This window comes from Neovison vison, chromosome 6, assembly GCF_020171115.1.
Source record: "Neovison vison isolate M4711 chromosome 6, ASM_NN_V1, whole genome shotgun sequence".
In the NCBI taxonomy this organism is placed as follows: Eukaryota; Metazoa; Chordata; class Mammalia; order Carnivora; family Mustelidae; genus Neogale; species Neogale vison.
The window spans coordinates 205,596,710-205,612,714 of record NC_058096.1 but is presented as its reverse complement, the minus strand read 5'-3'; the positions used below and the strand labels follow the sequence as shown (position 1 = coordinate 205,612,714).

The 16,005-nt window shown below is 47.1% G+C and overlaps 1 protein-coding gene across 3 annotated transcripts in view; it reads left to right on the top strand.

Moving 5' to 3' along the window:
* The first annotated feature begins 973 nt into the window (after nt 1-973).
* DAG1 (dystroglycan 1) overlaps nt 974-16,005 on the top strand; it is a 69,958-nt gene continuing 54,926 nt past the window's right edge. The window contains exon 1 of one of the 3 annotated variants that reach the window (XM_044253565.1): nt 974-1,081. The gene's annotated coding sequence lies outside the window, so the exon portion shown is untranslated. Of the gene's footprint in view, nt 1,082-1,111; nt 1,258-1,293; nt 1,399-16,005 lie in introns of those variants that run through there. The other 2 variants (XM_044253564.1, XM_044253567.1) reach the window with 2 other exon arrangements.

Here is a 16,005-nt window from a genome sequence, read left to right as displayed (position 1 = left end):
CAGGCAGCAGCCAGCTCTGTGTTCAGAATGTGCTCTCTGACAAAGGTTCTGGGTTGGAATTCCAACCTGGACACAGGCCCAGGAGGGAATGGACACATCCTGAGCAGGATTTGGGAGCGAAAGTGAACAGAGTCCATCATGGATCCCACCCCCAGATCCACCCAGTGATTTTTCAGGTCTCTGGGGCATTTGAGGTTGGAGGCCATAGGTAAGCCCTGGGACGAGCGAGAGCCCCTTTTGGACCCTCCCCTTGAAGGGAGAAGGACCTCAGCAGTAACCTCCGCTCCTTACTCCCCCACCCCCTGAAAGAATGCAGGCTACAAGTAGTGAGTGACCAGCGCCTGCGGGTCAGAGCTATTTCTGGCGCCAGAGGAGGCATCGGATTCCGAAGTTGGGGGCAGGGGAAGGGGACAGGGTCAGGCCTGAGGCGCTTCCCGGACGACCTCGCCTGCTAGGGGCTAGGCCTTTGGAGAGAGGCCAGCTTCCCGCTCTTCCGGCCCTCGCCTCAGTTTCCCAATCCGTGTAAGGGCCAAGCAGCAGTGTAGTCATCCTTAGCGATTTAGAGGACGCTTCCTGATCGTTTTCTTGGCTTAGAAATACCGCTTGATTTGCATTCGAAAGAAATCAGGAGAGCCAAACGATAGTTGGCCTTCTGTGCCATTCCCGAGCCCGACCACCCTGGGTGGGTTGGACGAGTCTCACAGCCGGAAGGCCTGAGGTTGGGCGGGGTGCCCCTCCCCCACGGCCAGGCCAGAGGACTGGGGGCAACCCGTACCGGCCGGGGCGTGTCCGGGGGACGGACCCGGCCGTCCGTGGGGCGGGGCTTCCAGGGAGGGGCGTGTCTTTTCGGGCGGGGGCGTGGCGGGCCAATGAGCAAAGCGGCGCGGGTGGAGGCGGGGCCTGCGCGCGGGTGCGGCGCGCTGCGGGGCGGCGGACGCAGGCAGAAGCGGGCGTCGCGCGGACTGCTGGTCGGTGCCGCGCGGAGCTGGCGGCGGGATTGGCTGCGGCACTCGCGTGTCAGGCGGTTGCTAGGCTCCGGCCGCGCGCCCCGCCCTCGCGCTCGGCGCCCTCTCACCGCCCGGTACGTGCTCGCGCGGAGGCTGCGGTGCGGCGCTCGCGGTCCTCAGGCTCGGTGGCGGCGGCGGCGACGACGGCGACGGCAGCTTGGCGCCGAGTCCCCGGGGAGCGGTGGCGGCGGCGTGGCGTCTTGCGGCCGGGAGGAGCAAGCACCTGCCGCGGCCCGCCCGCCGGCGCTCGGTGAGTGCGCCGCCCGTCCCCTGCCGCCGAGCCTAGCAGCCCAGGCCCCCATCCCCGTGGCCGGCCGAGCCTCCCGAGGAACACCTGCTGCTGTTCGCGGTTTGGCCCGGGGTGGGGACACGGTTGCGGACGTCCTTGCGGGTGAGGCAGCAGCACGGCTCGGGGAGAGCTGCCCCCCTCCTCGCGGCCCCTCAGGCAAAGGCTTAGGGCGTTCCGCGGCGGGGCCCGGGCTCTGCGCCGCGGCGATGGGCCAGGCCTCAGCCCGGCCCGCGCTCCGGGGAACGCGGGGCCTGCGCGCTGGCCACAGGCGTGTACGGCCTTGGGGCCTCCCGCTGGGCTTGCAAAGAGGGTCGTCGCGCGGCCCAGTTGGACAGAAGCCGGAGGATGGGGCATTGACCCCCCGCAGGAGGCGGGGAAGGGCGCCGCAGCCGCTGGGACCTGAGCTGCTCAGAGAGCCTTGGGGTCACCCTCCCACCGCCCCAACTCGAGCTTCTTTGGAAGCATCCTGCCTTTCACCTTTTTACTTGGTGTTTGGAAAACCGGATTCACCAGCTGGTGTATTTGTAAAGTGTCTCTAGAGAAAACGCTCTCTCTGCTTAGAATCCTGCCAAAAATTCCAAGTTAATTTCATACAAACTTAAGTGCTTATTAAAAATGCATATTTTAATCTCTGTGGCATGTGAGGCTCTTAGGTTTGTAAACTGACTTACTTCAGAATTAGTTTTAATGATGAGCATGAAGTTTTTGCCTTGGTGGAAGCTAGAGCCTGGGACAGCACGTTTATAGCCTGAAGTTCTAACTTAAGAGCCGGGCCTGCTATTTCCCTAAATAAGCCAGGAGAAGCGATTCCTGGCATGGAACCCAGACTCAGCTCAGGGAGGGTAGTGTTTATAGGACATGAGCCCAGATAAAGAGTTGGATTTGCTACCAGGTGTTTTTGAGTCTGCTGTAGATGGGATACTGTAACTTTATCAGGTTGTTTTATGGTGAGTGTTTAGAGACATGATAATTTTGGAATGTCCCTGTTTTTAAAAAGATTCAACCTTGGAGGCATACAGATCTCTAGTTGGACTCCAGAGAAGTTGAATTGAACTTTGTTTGCTGTGGAGCCAAGGAATAAGAGCTTATGGTCTGCGTGTTTAAAGGAGGCTGAGGAGCCATTTCTTGGAGAAAGCAGATTTGAGGAAAGATGAAGGTGCATAGTGTGAGCCTGTTCAAAGCCTGTGGGATACTGTATGAAGGGAAGAGGAAGCAATACTGTACAGGCAACAACCACCTGGCTGGAACATGAAAGCTTTTGTTGATACGAGCCTTGGTTGAAAGAGGAAGAGAGCAAGTCTTTACTGTTTTGGAAAAGTTGGTATGACAAAGTACATTCATTCATTTAATGAATATTTGGCATCACTACTTGCCTAATTTTGTGGTAGGTTCAGGGGACTCGTGTAAAAGAGGCTGGTTCTGCCCTTAAGGAACGAAGTTTCAGGGACACTGGGAATTAGGGAACCTGTGATTGATAGTATCTGCCCAGTAAGTGTGCTCACATGGTGCTTTGGGAGCCTGAGGAAAGGGAATTCCTAAGCGGAGGCTTGCAGGGCCAGCAGGAATTAGTTGCAGGGGACAGCAAGGTCTGGATGCAGGGACTCACACGTACACGAGCTCCTAAAATAGCACCTGTGAGTCCTCCAGCTTGGCCAGTGGGATCTCTAGGCCTTTCTAGGCCTTTCTCTAGGCCCATTGTGTTGGGGAGTTCAGACTTTCTCAGGGTGCAGAAGTCTGAGAAGGCTTTTAAATTACTGGAGTAGCATGGTCCAGACCTGTGTTTAGAAAGATGGTGGTGTTTAGAAAGATGCTGGTGACCACATAGGTAGTGTCAGGGAGGGCGAGGGGGTTCAGGACCTCCAGCTATGAGGTCTGCCAGTAGAGGAGAGCTAAGGTGGGAGGAGGAGCCAGCTGAGAGTCTGAAGAGGTTGAGCAGAGGGAATGTCAAGCTGGGGTTGTGCTGGGGGAGGTTGGGGACAAGGAGAAGAAGTCTGTATTCAGGAATGTGTGGGTCAGAAGAGTAACATGACCAAGGATTTAACTCCATCTTGTGTGAGTTCGCTGGTGTCTGTTAAAACACTGAGAAAGGTGCGGTAAGAGGGGGATCCTGGAGCCACTTGGACTGAAATTGTTCAGGAAAGAAGAGGCATGGCATATGATTGTTAAAAATCTTATCTCTTGAACTTGAGGTATTGCATTTCCTGTGGGGCAGGGCTGTTGTACTGGCCTCAGAGTAGGGGTGTGTTCTTTTTTTTTTTTTTTTTTTTAACAGGTGTGTTCATTCTTGATGCAGATGAGAGTATGTACAATCCTTTACCTTACAGTTGTTCTGGCCTTTCTTGCTTTCTAGGTCAGAGATGTGATAGACTATGTCAGCCACAGTCATGGGCTTTCTGTTTCTGTTCTGTATGCGCTATTGCTAATGGTTATGAGAATCCTTTACGTTGACTGAAGAAGCAGAGTCCTAGATGAGGGAATGTTCCCAAGGTCACACAACTTGTCATCATGTGGCAGAGTCTGGATTTGAACACAGGTTGAACATTTGACTGTGCTCACCTGAGTTTGTGTTGCATCAGACTGATGATGGTAGCCTTGGTTGGGTGCTTCTCTGGTGAAGGCCAAGCCCAGGTGTTTGGTGGTGGGCACAGTGCCAGGGCAGTATGGGAGAAGTGATCAGGGACTCCACGAAGAATTCCAGGAACATGCTGTGAGGGACCATTCTCAGAAACTAGGGTTTGTCTGAGCCTTCTTAGGACCTCTACTGGTGCTCTGGGCACAATGCTGAAGTAAGCTGAGGAGCCTGGGTCCTAGGCTACGGAGGGCAGGCTTTAGGGTGGGACTTCAGTTGAGCTGTGCCTTCAGGAAAAGGTAGTGGTTTGATTGGTGAAGGAGTTGATGGCAGGAAGGTCTCAACTCTGGAAGGAAAAAAAGTGAGCAGAGGCAAGGGTTGAGAGAGAAGACTGGGCACCTTCTCTGTATGTTCTAGAAGGTTGGGTTGGAACCAGAACGAACTTGGAGCACAGCTGTGGTGTTTTTTTTTTTTTTTTTAACCACCTTTTTTTTTTTTTAAAGATTTTATTTATTTGAGAGAGAGAGCATGAGAGGGGAGAAGGTCAGAGAGAGTAGCAGACTGGCTGCTGAGCAGGGACACCCCCCCCCCCCCCCCCGCCAATCTGTGACTTGATCCTGTCACTCCAGGATCATGACTTGGGCTGAAAGCAGTCGATTAACCAACTGAGCCACCCAGGCGCCCAGCTGTGGTGGTTTTAAGAAGTGACCTTGGGGTACCTCTTGCTCAGTCAGTGGAATATGGGACTCTAGCTTTTTTTTTTTTTTTTTAATATTTTATTTATTTATTTATTTGACAGAGAGATCACAAGTAGGCACAGAGGCAGGCAGAGAGAGAGAGAGGAGGAAGCAGGCTCCCTGCTGAGCAGAGAGCCCGATGCGGGACTCGATCCCAGGACCCTGAGATCATGACCCGAGCCGAAGGCAGCGGCTCAACCCACTGAGCCACCCAGGTGCCCGGGACTCTTGCTTTTGAGGTTGTCTGTTCGATCCCCATGCTGGGCATATCATAGGGTTTATTTAAAAATATTTAAAAATCCCCTATTATGAGTATGGAGACTGGACTGGAGGCAAGTTGGTTACTGCTGTGGTCTAGTAAGGAGATAGGTGATCTAAACAAGGACAGTGTTCAACAGGTGAGTGAGGAGAGAAAAGGAAAGTTCAAGAAGAGACTGTTCAGCAGACATCAGGCACCTGAATGGTGCTGGTATCATCAGGGATCTACCATTGAATAGAAGGAGCAGGAGGTGGCAGTGGAATATAAGGCAGCATCAGCCAAATACTGGTGAGGACTTGAGAGACTTGGAATAAATGGGGCACCTAGATAGCAAAATGGGGGATAAGGCTGAGTCTGTGGCAGGCAGGCAAGCTGCGGGGCTGTCCTTGGGTGACCTGAAGAAGGTGGAGGACTGAAAGATCAGCCCATGCCTGAGGACCAAGGAGTAAAGCCAAAGGAAGTGTCCCTTGTGGAAAGTGGGGCAAAAATCTGACCTGAAGTCTGAGCTGGGCCAGTGGGGTGTCCCTGGAAGTTCTGAGTGGGATAGTGCTGGTGCCCTAGTTTTGAGTCTTGCAGGAGTGCAGTTGAAGGAGGTAGAAGGTAAAGGTATAAAGAAGGTAGTAGAAAGGGTGGTTGAAAGAGATGTCAAGAAAGGGATTTACTCAGGGAGGAGAAGCCATGATTTGTTGACCCACTTGGTGGATAGAGAACTAGTATGTTTTAAAATGTTTGCAGTTTAGATCTCAGGGTCATGAGTTCCAGTCCTGCACTGAGCTCCATGCTGGGCGTGGGGCCTACTTAATAATAAAAAAAAATGAATTAAAAAAATTGGGGATGCCTGGGTGGCTCACTTGCTTAAGTGTCTGACCTTTTTTTTAAAAATTATTTTTATTAATATATAATGTATTATTTGCCCCAGGGGTACAGGTCTGTGAATTGTCAGGCTTACACATTTCGTAGCACTCACCATATCACATACCCTCCCCAGTGTCCATAACCCACCCACCCTATCCCTACCTCTTCACCTCTCCAGCAACCCTCAGTTTGTTTTGTGAGATTAAAGAGTCGCTTATGGTTTGCCTCCCTCTGGATCCCGTCTTGTGTCATTTTTTTCCTTTCCTACCCCCCAAACCTTCCACCCTGCCCCTCAGATTCCTCATATGATATGATATCATATGATAATTGTCTTTCTCTGATTGACTTATTTCGCTCAGCATACCCTCTAATTCCATCCATGTAGTTGCAAATGTCAAGATTTCATTTCTTTTGATGGCTGCATAATATTCCATTGTGTGTGTGTGTGTGTGTGTGTGTGTATACACACCACATCTTTATCCATTCATCTGTTGATGGACACCTAGGTTCTTTCCATAGTTAGGCTATTGTTGACATTGCTGCTATAAACATTCAGGTGCATGTGCCCCTTTGGATCACTACATTTGATTCTTTAGGGTAAATACCCAGTAGTGCAATTGCTGGGTTGTAGGGTAGCTCTATTTTCAACTTTTTGAGGAACTGCCGTACTGTTTTCCAGAGTGGCTGCACCAGCTTGCATTCCCACCAACAGTGTAGGAGGGCTCCCCTTTCTCCCTGTCCTCGCCAACATCTGTCTTTTCCTGACTTGTTAATTTTAGCCATTCTGACTGGTGTGAGGTGGTACTTCATTGTGGTTTTTTTTTTTTTTTAAAGATTTTTTATTTATTTATTTGACAGACAGAGATCACAAGTAGGCAGAGAGGCAGGCAGAGAGAGAGAGGAGGAAGCAGGCTCCCCGCTGAGCAGAGAGCCCGACGTGGGGCTCGATCCCAGGACTCTGGGATCATGACCCGAGCCGAAGGCAGAGGCTTTAACCCACTGAGCCACCGAGGCGCCCTTCATTGTGGTTTTGATTTGTATTTCCCTGATGCCAGGTGATGTGGAGCACTTTTTCATGTGTCTGTTGGCCATCTGAATGTCGTCTTTGCAGAAGTGTCTGTTCATGTCCTCTGCCCATTTTTTTTTTTTTTTTAGATTTTATTTATTTATTTGACAGAGAGAGAGAGAGATCGATCACAAGTAGGCAGAGAGGCAGGCAGAGAGAGGGCTAAGCAGGCTCACTGCTGAGCAGAGAGCCCGATGCCGTGCTCGATCCCAGGACCCTGAGATCATGACCCAAGCTGAAGGCAGAGGCCTAACCCACTGAGCCACCCAGGCGCCCCCTTCTGCCCATTTCTTTTCTTTTTTTTTTTTTTTTTTTTTAAATTTATTTATTTGACAGAGAGGGAGATCACAAGTAGACTGAGAGGCAGGCAGAGAGAGAGGAGGGAAGCAGGCTCCCTGCTGAAAAGAGAGCCTGATGTGGGGCTCGATCCCAGGACCCTGGGATCATGACCTGAGCTGAAGGTAGAGGCTTTAACCTGCTGAGCCACCCAGGTGCCCCCCTCTGCCCATTTCTTGATTGGATTATTTGTTCTTTGGGTGTTGAGTTTGATAAGTTCTTTATAGATTTTGGATACTAGCCCTTTGATATGTCATTTGCGAGTATCTTCTCCCATTCTGTCCGTTGTCTTTTGGTTTTGTTGCCTGTTTCCTTTGCTGTGCAAAAGGTTTTGATCTTGATGAAGTCCCAATAGTTCATTTTTTTTTTTTTTAAAGATTTTATTTATTTATTTGACAGAGAGAGATTACAAGTAGGCAGAGAGGCAGGCAGAGAGAGAGGAGGAAGCAGGCTCCCTGCTGAGCAGAGAGTCCGATGCGGGACTCGATCCCAGGACCCTGAGATCATGACCTGAGCCGAAGGCAGCGGCTTAACCCATTGAGCCACCCAGGCGCCCCCCAATAGTTCATTTTTGCCCTTGCTTCCCTTGCCTTTGGTGACGTGTCTAAGAAAAAGTTGCTGTGGCTGAGGTCTGAGAGGTTGCTGCCTGTGTTCTCCTCAAGGATTTTGATGGATTCCTGTCTCACATTGAGGTTTTTCATCCATTTTGAGTCTTATTTTTGTGTGTGGTATAAGGAAATGGTCCAGTTTCATTCTTCTGGATGCAGCTCTCCAATTTTCCCAAAACCATTTGTTGAAGAGACTCTCTTTTTTCCATTGGACATTCTTTCCTGCTTTGTCGAAGATTAGTTGACCATAGAGTTGAGGGTCTATTTCTGGACTCTATCCTGTTCCATTGATCTAGTTGTCTGTTTTTGTGCCAATACCGTACTGTCTTGATGATTACAGCTTTGTAATAGAGCTTGAAGTCTGGAATTGTGATGCCCCCAACTTTGGCTTTCTTTTTCAACATTCCTCTGGCTATTTGGGGTCTTCTCTGGTTCCATATAAATTTTAGGACTATTTGTTCCATTTCCTTGAAAAAAATGGATGATATTTTGATGGGGATTGCATTAAATGTGTAGATTGCTTTAGGTAGCATAGACATTTTCACAATATTTGTTCTCCTAATCCATGAGCATGGAACATTTTTCCATTTCTTTGTGTCTCTCTCAGTTTCTTTCATGAGTACTTCATAGTTTTCTGAGTACAGATTTTTTGCCTCTTTGGTTAGGTTTATTCCTGGGTATCTTCCGGTTTTGGGTGCAGTTGTAAATGGGATTGACTCCTTAGTTTCTCTTTCTTCTGTCTTACTGTTGGTATATAGAAATGCAACTGATTTCTGTGCATTGATTTTTATATTCCTTTTTTTTTTTAAAGCTTTTATTTATTTATGTGACACAGAGAGAGAGATCATAGGTAGGCAGAGCAGCAGGCAGAGAGAGGGGGAGACAGGCTCCCTGCTGAGCAGAAAGCCCGATGTGGGGCTCGATCCCTGACCCTGAGATCATGACCCGAGCCAGAGACAGAGGCTTAACCCACTGAGCCACCCAGGTGCCCCTGATTTTATATTCTGAAGTGTCTGACTCTTGACTTCAGCTCAGGTCTTGATCTCAGAGTGGTGAGTTCAAGACCCATGTTGAGCTCCATGCTGGGCATGGAGCCTGTTTAAAAAAAAAATTGTGTTTAAGTGTGTGTGTGCACATGTGTGCATACACACACACATATGTATATATAAAATGTCTGCAGTTTGGGAGACTCAGAATCATAGCAAGGATGGTGTGGCTTTCAAGTGGATTCATTGAAAGAATTGTCATTAGTTTGCCGACTTGACCCATGCAGAATACTGAAGGTGGACCATGATAGTGTGAAGTTGGACCTGCTTTATCTCGCTTGCCTTTTTGAGTTTTTATTTTGGTCATACTCTTCTTGATAAGGGGTGTACAACTAGCCTAGTGGAATGGCAAGTGGTGCTAGATCCATTTAGTGGATGGGCAAGAATAAGAGTGAGGCCTTGTGAGTTTTTTTCTCCCCCAAAGATTTATTTATTTGAGAGAGCAAGCGAGAATGTGTGAACAGCAGAGGGGGAGGGGCAGAGGTAAGAGGGTGGAGAAGAGAATCTTAAGACCCAGAGATCATGACCTAAAACCGAAAGTGGAAACCAAAATGTTGGACGCTCAAAAGACTGAACCACCCAGGCGCCCTGCCTTATGAGGTTTTTTTTTCTAGCCTATACAGGAAGTCAGTGATGAAAAGTTTGATTCAATATCCAGGTTCTCTGGGTGTGTTGTTTAGATTGGAGCCACTGTGGAGTGTGACTGTTTGGGGGCTGGAGGCTTCCAGAGTATCAGAGAAGTAAATGCTGGTTTGAACATTGAAGGGGTCCACATGGGGACTAGAGAGTATTCAACCTCAAGGGTACTCAAAGTGAGAATAAATTCAGGTAGTGTGTTCTTCAGTGTGTCTTGTGTATTGGTCAAGGATTTCTCCATCATTTTCTGGAATAAGTTTTCTTCCTCCTCCCCCATTAAAGAGTGTTTCTGTGTCTTTGCTAGTGTTACTGTGCTGTTGGTTCTTCAGCCCCCATCTTTTTCTGCTTTTCCTGTATGGACACACTCCAGGCCTGGAGTAAGGTAATGGTGGTTTTGAATATAAATGTGATTAATCTGGTCATTTCCCAGTAGGTTTTTCTGTGTCCATGCCTTTGGGTACTACTTGAAAGCAGTCTTCCTATGAGTCACGTAACCTGCTTTGCCTTTTGATGTCCTGTTCACTCTGATCATTAGTCAGTAATACTGCTCAGATAGCAATTTCTATAAATAGGATTTTAGAGTAGTTTACAAAATTACACCAGCCAGAGGGCTTAATTTAGCTTTAATGAATAGGGTTTCCTATTTTCCTATTTCTTGGGTTTGATTGCTAAGCATTTTCTTAGCTTTGCACTGGGTCCAGGGTAGGGAGATGGACGATGGGACGCCGTGGAGCAGTATCATAAATTGAAGGTATCTAAGTTGGTGAACCTGTTCTGAGTTCTCTGTGGGAGTGAAGTAAATCTGAATGAAACTTCAGCGGTATGCTTGCTTAATTTGTACTTAAAAAAATTTTTTTTAAATAAGTTTATTTACTTAAGCAATCTCTACAGCCAACCTGGGGTTTGAAATTACAACCCTGAGATCAGGAGCTACCTGCTCTATTGACTAAGCCAGCCAGGCACCCCAATTTATACTTACATTTTATTTATTTAAAAAAATTTTTTTAAACTATTTTAAAAGTAATCTTCTTCAGCTTCTTTTTTTTTTTTTTTTAAAGATTTTATTTATTTCTTTGACAGACAAAGATCACAAGTAGGCAGAGAGGCAGAGAGAGAGGAGGAAGCAGGCTCCCCGCTGAGCAGAGAGCCCGATGCGGGACTCGATCCCAGGACCCTGGGATCATGACCTGAGCCAAAGGCAGAGGCTTAACCCACTGAGCCACCCAGGCGCCCCTAAAAGTAGTCTTCTAGTGGGAACAATCAGCTGAATATAAAAAAATCACTTTTATGACTGAATGTCTTTGTGCTACACATCATGGTGTGCATTTAATAGCATTGACGTTAAAATATCACGGTCTTAAGTTTTAGATATTGGAATTTTAAAATTTTTATCCATTTATATATTAAAAGATTTTATTTATTTGACAGAGAGTGAGAGAGCAAGCACAAGCAGGGGGAGCAAGAGAGGGGGAAACAGGCTCCCCCCTCTTTTTTTTTTTTTTAAGATTTTATTTATTTATTTAACAGAGAGATATCACAAGCAGATGGAGAGGCAGGGAGAGAGAGAGAGAGATAGGAAAGCAGGCTCCCTGCTGAGCAGAGAGCCCGATGCGGGACTCGATCCCAGGACCCTGAGATCATGACCTGAGCCGAAGGCAGCGGCTTAACCCACTGAGCCACCCAGGCGCCCCTGTTTTTTTTTTTTTTTTAATTAATATTTTTTATTAAGTAATCTCTGTGCCCAAGAGGGCTCGAACTCATGACCCTGAGATCAAAAGTATCATGCTCTACTGACTGAGCCAGCAAGGTGCCCCTATTAGAATTATTTTTTATCTTTGAAATTGTTTATAATTTTTGATCCTGGATTAATTCTACAGAAAACATTTCGTTTCCTTTGTCAGTCTTTGACAAAGAAGGGTGACTGATTTGTGGGGTGGACAGGAGACTGAGTGGCATTCTCCACTTCCTTTGGTGTAATTCTATTTTGGTTGTGGGCATTCACCAATGTTGGATCCTTCTTTTCCTGCAGGGCCTCTGCTCTTCAGGAAGATAAGGCTTTTAAAGCAGTCTAGCACTAGAAGGTGAGGTAAGGTACTTAAAAATTTCAGAGATTTCTGCAAAAGAAAAATGATGGATACTTCCATACTTGTTAAAATGATTATGGAATTTTAAAACACTTAAGGCACCTGGGTGGCTCAGTGGGTTAAGCCTCTGCCTTTGGTTCTGGTCTTGATCTTAGGGTTCTGGGATTGAGCCCCGCATCGGGCTCTTGGCTCGGTGGGGAGCCTGCTTCCCCCTTCTCTCTGCCTGCCTCTCTGCCTATTTGTGATGTCTCTCTGTCAAATAAATAGATAAAATTAAAAAAAAAAAGTAATGCATATATTTAAAATAAGAAATTTGGAGAGGTGCCCTCGTGGCTCAGTTGGTTAAATTCTTGGTTTTGGCTCAGGTCATGATCTCAGTGTCTTGAGATTGAGCCCTGCTTTGGACTCCGAGCATGGCATGGAGTCAGCTGGTCTCTCTCCCTTCCCCTCTGCTCCTGCCCACTCGCTCTCTCTGAAATAAAAAAATAAATCTTTAAAGAAATTTGGAAAATAAAAAGTAGACAAAAAAAATGCTTTGTCTCCCAATTTTAGTCTTTTTTTAAAGTTTTATTTATTTAAGTAATCTCTGTACCCCATGTAGGGCTTGAACTCACAACCCCAAGATCAAGAGTCCCATGCTCTTCCAACTAAGCCAGCTGGGTACCCCAGTCTTTCTTTGAATAGGCAATACCAGGGCGCCTGGTTGATTCAGTGGGTTAGGCCTCTGCCTTCAGCTCAGGTCGTGATATCAGGGTCCTGGGATCGAGCCCTGCATTGGGCTCTCTGCTCCATCTCTCGCTGCCTGCCTCTCTCCCTACTGGTGATCTCTCTCTCTCTCTGTCAAATAAATAAATAAATAAAATATTAAAAAAAAAATAGGAAATCCCAACACATGGTAAGAACTCAGAAAGTTCAAAAGGATTATATAGGGGAAAGCTTTCTTCCACCCATCCCCTTAATCCCTAGTTCTCCCTAGGAATAGTCACTATCCTCTGAGACCCGGCCATCCTCCAGTAGACCTTGGGCAGCCCTTTTAGTGAGTTTAGGTTAGAGGATAGATTTCATTTTCATCCTGCTTTTCTCCTAGCATTATCGCATGAGCTGTTTTCTAGAGATGTGACATTTCTAATGGTTAACCTGTCCCTAGTTCTTAAGATTATTGTTTCTTACTTTGATTGTAATTGGTAATGTTGCTATTAACATCTTTGGGCTTTAGGTTTTTTTTAAATTTTTCACTAATCTGATGGTACATCAGTTTTAATTTTTTTTAAAGATTTTATTTATTTATTTGACAAGAGAGCTCACAAGTAGGCAGAGAGGGTGGGGGGGGGGAGCAGGCTCCCTACTGAGCAGAGGAGCCTGACATGGGGCTCAATCCCAGGACCCTGGGATCATGACCCGAGCGGAAGGCAGAGGCTTTAACCCACTGAGCCACCCAGGCGCCTCTTGTTTTGTTTTTATAATCTCTCTTATCACCATATTAAATACAAAGTTTTTGAAAAGAGTGAGACGTGACTTAGAGTTTTGCAGGAGCACACCTATAATGTCAAGTGAGGCAGGTTTGTATTGGTGTTTATTTTTAAGTATGGTGTGTGTTTTCTCTAGTCCCTTTTCTTTGACTCGCATAGCTGTGCTGTCTCTATAGCCATGCAGAGGCTCAGACTCCATGTTCTCTACCATTGTGGGTGTGGGTAGCCTCAGATTCGTTCTTCTAAGGCATTCATAGCCCTTGGATACCCTAAGTATGGGAGAGGGTGCCAGTTAAGGAGAGCTCAAGGACAAGTGAGACACTTGGAAGGATGTGTCCTATTCAGGGAAGTAATGGCCAGTGCCCAGCTTGGTCCCCTGTTTGGCACTTGCTCTTCGTTTCTACAGGTATTGAATTTCTGTATATGGAGTATGGAAATCTATAAATAAGAAGCAGTTCTTATAGCATTCTTTCTTTATAATTTTATTTAATTTATTATTTTTTATAAGCTCTGCACCCAACATGGGGCTTGAACCCATGACCTGAGATCAAGAGTCGCATGCTTACTGACAGCCATCCAGCTGCCCCCAGACTTCTTTCTTATAGTTGCTTTCTGTGTATTGAAACTGATTAGTGTACTTGGAAGATGATTGTCTTGGCAAATGATCCAGTCGTTTCTATTTCACCTTTTTCTGTGCTGGGAGCACTTCCCCCCTAAACATTCTAGTGGTAGATGCGGGATTACTTAAGATTCCCAAGGCTGTCTTAAGCAGAATGAACCAGTTTTGCCTTGGTTGTCCTAAACGCCTCTCTTACTTAGCTCAGTTGTTCTCCGGGACTGGGTTGATTATTTAGCCAGTTTTTGCCAGGAAAAATTATAGTGTCAGTAATGGAATTCCAATAGCATTTCCTTTTAATTTGGCTATTAATCAGAACCTGGGACATTATCCATTTTCTGGGCCTTCGTTGTACTATGGAATACCTCCATAAAACGTGCATCTCTCCTCACTGTAAAAATCCCGTTTGGGCTGGTAGGTTGTCTTTGCCTCCGATCTACCCTGACCTCCGGGAGTCTTGCTCACTGGATTTTTTTTTTTTTTTTTTAAAGATTTTATTTATTTATTTGACAGAGAGAGATCACAAGTAGGCAGAGAGGCAGGCAGAGAGAGAGAGGAGGAAGCAGGCTCCCTGCTGAGCAGAGAGCCCGATGCGGGACTCGATCCCAGGACCCTGAGATCATGACCTGAGCCCAAGGCAGTGGCTTAACACACTGAGTCACCCAGGCGCCCCTGGATTTTTTTTAATAACGGAGATCAGTCTGATGAGTAGCCCTTGAGCAGGGGTGGCTTCTGAGTCTCGTGGAAAATGAGGAAGTGTAGAGAGCTTTGCTCTACCTGTTATGTTAAGCATGCCTGAAGAAGTGTCTTAGTATTTTTAGACTGAGCAGTGTTGGGTAGATTGAATTGCCCGAGTAGAGAAATTTGGTGGGAGGAGACTAGAAGAGAAGCTCTTTATTAAAGATCTAAAAATAGAATTCATTAAAGTCACAAATAGATAACAGTAGGATTCCTGTCTCCCTCTCTCTTCTGGATTTGTGCTACCAGCTGTTGCTTCTGCTTACCTGGAAAAGATCACAATATTTTGTCAGAAGGGTCAACGGTATAGACTTAAAATACTGTGTTTGCCAGTCTGAAGATGTGCTTTTTCCAGTTTTTAAGTACTTTAAAAAGTGGCTGGATTCCCTGGTGCCAGGAAGAAAGTCGATCCTTCTGCTTGCAGTGCCAGCCCTGAGCTGACAGGTCCTGTGGGGTCCCTTGTCCCCTCAAAGCTCTGAGTTGTTTTCCCTTCTGGTTGGGCACTGCTGACCAGAAAGGGGATTCTTGTGTAAGCCCCATTGAAGGCCACCTTAATCAGATGGCACTTCGGGTCTCTCTTTCTGGTTGTTTTTAGGAGGGATTTCTGTTTGATTCAGAAAGCTGGGAAGGAAAATGGCTGCTCATGCTTTCTTCTTATGCTGGCCTCTGGCGCCCTGGGCTCCCTGTGCCCTTTTACTCTGTGTGAGGGGGTGAAGGAATGTCCTTGCCTCCCCTCTCCCCTCCTGCCATGAGCTTCCAGGGAGAATAGGGCCCATTGTGGTCTGTGCCCACAGGCACAGCCCTCCACGGCTGTGTCAGGTCTGCTGTGGCCTCTACCCTGTCTGCTGTGGTTACTGGGTGGTGAGGGCCGGGCAAACAGTCCCTTCCTTCCATGTGGCCCTGCCTTTCAGGACTGTTCTGAGGGATGGTCCTTGTGCTTTGTTTGCCCCTAGGTCTGCCCTCTTTTGTCACGTCTTAATAAACATTCTTGCGGACCCCTTTGCAGGCCTGAGCTTACTCTTGCAGCAGATTTGAGGCCATATTTGGAGAAACAGGCCTGCTGCTCCCAAGGGTGGCTTAGTGCCTGGTCATAGGAGGCTGGGCGCTCCCTCCAGGCCCCTTGTGTTTGGAATCCTCTGGGAAACAGAGGATTAATCTATTTGTGAATGAAATTATTTTTATAAATTAAAAAAAATTTATTTTGGCCTTCAATTATATCTCAGTAAAGCTGGAAAAAATTGTTTTTAGCCTTAATCAACTGTAGAACTCGTTGAAGATGCCAGAATGTGATTCTCCAGATAGGGGAAGCCAGAGGGACTTAGCTTTTTCAGAAAAAAAAATTCCATCTGGATATGGGTACTCTGCTGCTATCACACGGCCTTCCTGACCAAGCAGGCAGTTCTCTTGACCCCAGGCCAGCGTGCCCCTGGAAAAAAGAAGTCTGTGGTACTTACAGTTTTGGTGAGTGGACAGACAGAGCTGCCTTTCTCAGGGGTGTTAGTGTCAGACAGGAAGACAGATGTGTGGTCAGCTGTTGTGCTTTAGGAGGTTCTGTGAGGAGTTAGTCCGTGAGCTGGTGAGGTAGGAAGAGGCAGAAGGCCTGAGCAGACCCTCTTGAAGTCTGCTGAGGGCTTTTCTACATGAAGTCTGTATGATTGTGTGGATAGCTGCTGAGAAAAGTGTTCCTCTA